This window comes from Rhinoderma darwinii, chromosome 4 (assembly GCF_050947455.1).
Source record: "Rhinoderma darwinii isolate aRhiDar2 chromosome 4, aRhiDar2.hap1, whole genome shotgun sequence".
Classification (NCBI taxonomy): Eukaryota; Metazoa; Chordata; class Amphibia; order Anura; family Rhinodermatidae; genus Rhinoderma; species Rhinoderma darwinii.
This window is the reverse complement of record NC_134690.1, coordinates 193509546-193517687: the sequence shown is the minus strand read 5'-3', so window position 1 is coordinate 193517687 and position 8142 is coordinate 193509546. Positions and strand designations below refer to the sequence as shown.

The 8142-nt window shown below is 43.3% G+C and overlaps 1 long non-coding RNA gene across 1 annotated transcript in view; it reads left to right on the top strand.

Annotated features, from left to right (window-relative positions):
* Window positions 1–7632: 7632 nt before the first annotated feature.
* Window positions 7633–8142, top strand: part of LOC142760980 (uncharacterized) — a 63293-nt gene continuing 62783 nt past the window's right edge. The window contains exons 1-2 of the long non-coding RNA XR_012883476.1: window positions 7633–7710; window positions 7953–8052. This is a non-coding gene — a long non-coding RNA (uncharacterized LOC142760980). The remainder of the gene's footprint in view (window positions 7711–7952; window positions 8053–8142) is intronic.

Sequence of the window (8142 nt, the reverse complement as noted above, 5' to 3'; positions counted from 1 at the left end):
AATTCAATGGATGCAAGAATTGTGAAGGTGATATCAAAGAAGGGGTCCTATGTTAACATGTAACTTGGCCTGTTACGTTTTTTTTGATTGAAAGAGCTTTTGATTTCTGTAAATATGACCTCCTGATGCTGCAAATTCAACAAATTACCATTTTAGTTCTCTTTACAACCTTTAAAATGTTTTGATCTCTGTTGTGCATAATAATTTGAAACACTGCATTTTGAGTTTTTTACTTCTAAAAAAAAAATCTGTTCTCATTAGGAAGATTTGATCAATAAAATTTGCATTATACTCCAACGGTTGATGGCTTGAAGATTATACTGACTGTCATTTGCATCGACTATTTAGGAGAATTAGCGAAAAATAACATTTGCATAATAATTTGGAACGCGGTGTATACATAGGTCTGTGTTGTCCCCACGCTTCTGCCGCTGTCTTATACATACCTACTAACCAAATAGATTTTTGGAAAATTACAACTCCTAGAATTACCTGAAGTTCTGCAGCTGTCATGGGCATGCTGAGAGCTGTAGTTTAAAAAACAAGAAGAAATGGAGGGCCACAGGTACCTGAACTGAGTAAGTCAGAATATTATTTCCAAATGAAAACAAATATAACTAGCAGTAGTGGAACTATAGGACTCAGCAAGCCTAAGTCCACACTATACACAACATCATTCCAGAACGGGTTGCTTAATGGTGGGGGGTGGGCAAGCTGCGGGAAGAATCATCCGGCCTTAAATCAGGCGGAACCCCATGCAAACTGTTATTTTTTCTATTATATATTGATTATGAGAAAATACTCCAAGTATACAGTACATCACTAACAATTATGTTATATTATATCATTTCCAACTTTAGAAATAAGCCTGCTTTAAAAAGAAAAATTCAAACAAAAATTGGTATAGTTGCAAATTACAGTACGCTGTACTAAACACTGCAAAAATAACATGGCACTAGAACCAACCTCATACAAATTTACAGCACCAGAACCAAGCTCAGTACATAAACAAAGCACCAGAATCAAGCTTAGTACATATATACAGTACAGGAACCAAGTTCAGTACATAAATATAGCACCATAACCAAGCTCAGTACATACATACTGTAGCGTCCATGGCCGTGGACTGTTGGGATTACTCACCCCCTGTCACGATCTGTGGGTATTGTGGACCCACTGGGCCATACCGCCTTGACGGTATGGCAGCTGGCCAACAGGATACAAGCCAATGTCTATAGTTCATATGGGTGTACCTATGGTAACTTCAGACAGTAGCAGGATAGGCTCGGATGGGACCTTGGCAGCAGGCAGACACCAGGCGTGGTGCAACAAGACAGGCGTAGTATACAGTACAACACGACTCCAACTCTACACAGCACTGGAACAAGATAAAACGGGATACAGAGTACAGGTTGCAGGAACGGGAACACTGGAACTGGAAAACACTCAAGGGACCATTTGCAGAGACAGATACGGGTAGGTACAAACAATGCTCAGGCAATGCAGGAAGAGGCAGGGCCCTTCTTATAGTCCAGGGTGATCTGGGAGCAATCAGCTTAAATCTAAAACATGTGTGTGCTCTTGCTCATTGAGGCTGGGAATGAGCTCAAACGCGCACCCTAGTGGTCACTGCAGGACAGGACGGCCGCATGGGCTGGCATCTCTGGGGAGGACGACGTCTGCAGTAAGATAGGAGTCTGCGGTCTGCGACTGCGGACGTTACACCCCCTGGCGGCCGCAGCCATGGATCTCTGAGCACTGGCCTGCATCTCCTCCCCAGGAGACTCTAGCGCTCACTTCCGCTCCGGTCCTCTGTGTCCCGTAGGGTGCGCGCGCACGCTTGTGCCTGGCCTTAAAGGGCCAGCATGTGCATATGGGAATTATCATTAATTAGCCCATGACCAGCCTGGACTATAAGAAGGGCCCTGCCCCTTTGCTCTTTGTCTGAGCACTGTTGTGTTTTCCTATGTTAGTCTTGCAAATGGTCCCTTGGTGTTATCCTGTTCCCGTGCCTTGTTACCTGTACCCTGTATCCCGTGCTATTTGTTCCTGTGCCTCAAACCTGTTGGAGTCATGTTGTGCCACCGGTTCCACCTGCTGTGTTGTCAAGGTCCCATCTGTGCCTAGCCGTTGCTACTGTCTGAACCACTACAGGTACCCTTGTGCTTGGACTATTTATATCTTGACTTGGTACTCTGTTGGCCAGCGGCTTTCCCGCTACGGCGGTACAGCCCAGTGAGTCCACATACCCACAGATCGTGACACATACAGTACCAGAACCAAGCACAGTACATAAATACAGCACCAGAACCAAGCTCAGTACATACATACAGCACCAGAACAAAGCTCAGTACATACATACAGCAATAGAAAAAAGATCAGTACATACATACAGCACCAGAACAAAGCTCAGTACAAATATACAGCGCCAGAACAAAGCTCATTACATATGTACAGCACCAGAACAAAGCTCAGTACATATATACAGCACCAGAACAAAGCTCAGTACAGAAATACAGCACCAGAACAAAGCGCAGTATATATTCACAGCACCAGAAAAAAGCTCAGTACAGAAATACAGCACCAGAACCAAGCTCAGTACATATAAAAATGTTCTATAGTTTTTCAGATGCAGTGTCTATGTATCCATAGAGGCTGCATCAAGCGCTGTCAGACAAAGATTTTCCAGCCAGAATCGCTGCTGCGGAAGGCAGAGCAGAAAAAGTAAATACTTACCTTCACTGGCATTGCCATAGTGCGGTGTCCCTGTTTTCCACCTCTGGTCTCCGTGCAGCCCGTCCTCCTGTGATGACGCTGCAGCCCATGTGACCACTACAATTTTTGATTGGCTGCAGCAGTCACATGGGATGAAACGTCATCCCAGGAGGCCAACAGAACGGAAAACAGCCAGGGAAACAAGATGCCGTGGATACGACATCGTCAAGTAGAACATTTTTTTCTTAAATTTAAAAAGGAAAAGTGTAAGGGTATGTTCACACGCAGTAGCAAAATACGTCTGAAAATACTAAGCTATTTTTGCTTGGAAACAGCTCCTGATTTTCAGACGTTTTTGTAACTACTCACGTTTTTCGCGGCGTATTTTGCGGACGTTATTGGAGCTGTTTTTCAATGGAGTCAATGAAAAACGGCTCCAAAAACGTCCCAAGAAGTGACATGCACTTCTTTGACGTGGGAACAGAACATCGTAAAACTCATTGAAAGCAATGGGCAGATGTTTGTAGGCGTAATGGAGCCGTTTTTTCAGGCGTAATTCGAGGCATAAAACGCCCAAATTACGTCTGAAACTAGGCTGTGTGAACATACCCTTATTTTTTCCATTTTGTGATCTTTGCAACGGATTTGCAGCTTTTCCACTGCAAAAATCGCAACATTTGCTATTTGGTAAGGCTTTTACTCTTCAATGAACTCAATGTGGAAAAAAACGCAACAAAAGTGCGACGATCAAAGATCCGCACCGCAAGTCAATTTATGCACGTTTTCTCAGCAGATTTTTTCCCGCAGCTTGTGGATGAGATTTTTTTAAATCTCGTCCATTTTTCTGCTACTGTAATACTCTGCGGATTTTGTGCAATGAAATCCATACGCCTCGTGTGCACTTAGGCCAAATGCACACAATGCCTATTACGTGCGGCTTTGCCGCGCGGAATTTCATGCGGCAAATACGCTGTGTAATCCAGTACCAGCAAAGTAAATGAAATTCCAAGAAATCTCATCTACATGTTGCAAATTTTTTCTGCGGTGCATATTTTAAAATCCACAGCATGTCAATTTATCTTGTGATTTGTATCTGACTAGTTTAAAAAAAAAATGCACCTAAAAATTGCATAAAAAAATGCACTATTAGGTGCGGATTTTACTTGTGGAATTAGGGTATGTGCACACACACTAATTACGTCCGTACTTGACGGACGTATTTCGGCCGCAAGTTCCGGACCGAACTCAGTGCAGGGAGCCGGGCTCCTAGCATCATACTTAGGGTATGTTCACACGGCGGGGGTCCGTAACGGCTGAAATTACGGGGATGTTTCAGCCTGAAAACATCCCCGTAATTTCAGCCGTACCGGCATGTGCAGGCGCTTGAACGCCGCGTCAATTACGGCCATAATTAGCGCTGCTATTCATTGGAGTCAATGAATAGCGGCTCCAATTACGGCCAAAGAAGTGACAGGTCACTTCTTCTACGCGGGCGTCTATTTACGCGCCGTCATTTGACAGCGGCGCGTAAATATACGCCTCGTGTGAATAGACAAACGTCTGCCCATTGCTTTCAATGGGCAGATGTTTGTCAGCGCTATTTTCAGACGTAATTCGGGGCAAAAACGCCCGAATTACGTCCGTAAATAGGCCGTGTGAACATACCCTTATGTACGACGCTAGGAGTCCCTGCCTCGCTGCCGGACAACTGTCCCGTACTGTAATCATGTTTTCAGTACGTGACAGTTGTCCTGCAGCGAGGCAGGGACTCCTAGCGTCGTACATAAGTATGATGCTAGGAGCCCGGCTCCCTGCACTGAGTTCGGTCCGGAACTTGCGGCCGAAATACGTCCGTAAATTACGGACGTAATTAGTGTGTGCACATACCCTTACCTGCATTTACCTGCGGCTTTGACGCAGATTTTCTGCACCAAATTCCGCAACGTGTACATGTAGCCTTAGGGTTATCAAGTGTGTTAGAGTCCCTCGTGAGATGAACTGATGGATGTGGCAGACAGCGATTTATGCAGCTTCTATGTATAGAAGATACATAGAAGCAGCATATGAAAAACTATAGATTTTTTTTTTATAAATGTAAATTAGAAATGTTTTTAATCACCAATTACATTTAATAAAATGTACTAAATGCCCAAATAAATGCAGTAACAATTCAAACACCAAGGGGCATGTTTACCCAGGATGCCTTTCAATAGAAAAGGGGACATCAACAAGAAGAATACAACGGTGAGCCAGCACTACCTCTAGTTTACAATATCTTGACGGAAAACAAAAACACAGCATCAGTACCCCTTTTTTTAGTTGCAATAAAACTCCCCATAAAGGTTATAAGGTCCTAAGGATGCGGATACAATAGAGTGTAGGGGTCCGGGTAACTGGGGTCTGCCAGTAGACTACTCCCGATATGGGGGTGTGAATATATTTAGAGGGTCTGATATTAATATAGAGGTTTGGTCTATTGTCTGATATTAATATAGGGTGTCTAGGGGGTGTGAATATATTTAGAGGGTCTGATATTAATAGAGGTTGGGTCTAGGGTCTTATAATAATATAGGGTGTCTATGGGGTGTGAATATATTTAGGGGGTCTGATATTAATATAGAGGTTTGGTCTAGGGTCTTATATTAATATAGGGTGTCTAGGGGGTGTGAATATATTTAGGGGGTCTGATGTTAATATAGAGGTTTGGTCTATTGTCTGATATTAATATAGGGTGTCTAGGGGGTGTGAATATATTTAGGGGGTCTGATATTAATATAGAGGTTTGGTCTATTGTCTGATATTAATATAGGGTGTCTAGGGGGTGTAAATATATTTAGGGGGTCTGATATTAATATAGAGGTTTGGTCTAGGGTCTTATATTAATATAGGGTGTCTAGGGGGTGTGAATATATTTAGGGGGTCTGATATTAATATAGAGGTTTGGTCTAGGGTCTTATATTAATATAGGGTGTCTAGGGGGTGTGAATATATTTAGGGGGTCTGATATTAATATAGAGGTTTGGTCTAGGGTCTTATATTAATATAGGGTGTCTAGGGGGTGTGAATATATTTAGGGGGTCTGATGTTAATATAGAGGTTTGGTCTATTGTCTGATATTAATATAGGGTGTCTAGGGGGTGTGAATATATTTAGGGGGTCTGATATTAATATAGAGGTTTGGTCTATTGTCTGATATTAATATAGGGTGTCTAGGGGGTGTAAATATATTTAGGGGGTCTGATATTAATATAGAGGTTTGGTCTAGGGTCTTATATTAATATAGGGTGTCTAGGGGGTGTGAATATATTTAGGGGGTCTGATGTTAATATAGAGGTTTGGTCTATTGTCTGATATTAATATAGGGTGTCTAGGGGGTGTGAATATATTTAGGGGGTCTGATGTTAATATAGAGGTTTGGTCTATTGTCTGATATTAATATAGGGTGTCTAGGGGGTGTGAATATATTTAGGGGTCTGATGTTAATATAGAGGTTTGGTCTATTGTCTGATATTAATATAGGGTGTCTAGGGGGTGTGAATATATTTAGGGGGTCTGATATTAATATAGAGGTTTGGTCTAGGGTCTTATATTAATATAGGGTGTCTATGGGGCGTGAATATATTTAGGGGGTCTGATATTAATATAGAGGTTTGGTCTAGGGTCTGATATTAATATAGGGTGTCTAGGGGGTGAGAATATATTGAGGGGGTCTGATATTAATATAGAGGTTTGGTCTATTGTCTGATATTAATATAGCGTGTCTAGGGGGTGTGAATATATTTAGGGGGTCTGATGTTAATATAGAGGTTTGGTCTAGGGTCTTATATTAATATAGGGTGTCTATGGGGCGTGAATATATTTAGGGGGTCTGATATTAATATAGAGGTTTGGTCTAGGGTCTGATATTAATATAGGGTGTCTAGGGGGTGAGAATATATTGAGGGGGTCTGATATTAATATAGAGGTTTGGTCTATTGTCTGATATTAATATAGCGTGTCTAGGGGGTGTGAATATATTTAGGGGGTCTGATATTAATATAGAGGTTTGGTCTAGGGTCTTATATTAATATAGGGTGTCTATGGGGTGTGAATATATTTAGGGGGTCTGATATTAATATAGAGGTTTGGTCTAGGGTCTGATATTAATATAGGGTGTCTAGGGGGTGTGAATATATTGGGGGGTCTGATATTAATATAGAGGTTTGGTCTATTGTCTGATATTAATATAGGGTGTCTAGGGGGTGTGAATATATTGAGGGGGTCTGATATTAATATAGAGGTTTGGTCTATTGTCTGATATTAATATAGGGTGTCTAGGGGGTGTGAATATATTTAGGGGGTCTGATATTAATATAGAGGTTTGGTCTAGGGTCTGATATTAATATAGGGTGTCTAGGGGGTGTGAATATATTTAGCCACACCTTTTTATATAATCCACACCCTTCCAAAAAGCCACACCCATTTCTTCTGCTTAGTATTACCCTATGAAGGGCTCTTCCAGGCTGATACCATATTCTCTGATATGGGGCACCATGTTAAAAGGGAAACTGTGACTGACACTTTTATTTGCAGCCACTCATCAGGTGAAACATGAAGTCAGCAGATAATGGACATGGAACATTCACACAAGGTCGGGGCTACGGGGCGTTACAATGGTGGGGGCCTAAGGAACGCTTCACTACTCTCTACGCTACAGGTGATACATTTCTCTCCAAGAAGATGCAGCAACGTTCTGTCTCCTCTCAACTGACACATGGCCGCACCTCCACAACTTTATCAAAGAGTTCAGCTTCTCAGTAGGACAAAGCTTGGGAAATCCACTCCCCCTTTGCCGCACTTGGTACCGCCCTGGCTGCTGACTGGCTCCCTGTCTCCCATGTTAGGCGGGTGTGTTATTCTAGAGTTCATTGACAAGCAGGGTAGGAGGGGGAGACATGGGGCTGTACGAGCAGTGAGGACCCGGGCACGTAGTTCCAGGAAAGTGACGGCGCACAGGTGAGAACGCCATATGTAGCGGGGCTGCTGCTCAGAATAGCCAGCATTAATACATGGTTTGTTCCTCTCTATCATGCCGGGCACAACTTCCTCACATGTGGGAGCAGGCTGAGCCACAACAGCTGTGACTGCGGTGTGCCCGGCCCGGGAAGGGTTAAAGAGGGAGGGAGTTCATGGACTCCCTACAGAGAATATGGCGAGAGCAGTAGCCGGCAGTCTCACTGTGCTGTTTTATCCCGCAGGAAACCAGTCCTTAGCGCGCTGTGCCTGTGCTCCCCCATCAGCGATCCCTGGCGGAGAGGCTGAGCGCTGCCAGTCCCTGTGCCCTTCACTAGCGCTCTGGTAAGTGACCTTCCTGTCTGCAACAATACACAGCCGCTCTCTGCCTGGGAACTTCGTGCGCCAAGTAGAAAACTTCTGGGAAACCGGAAA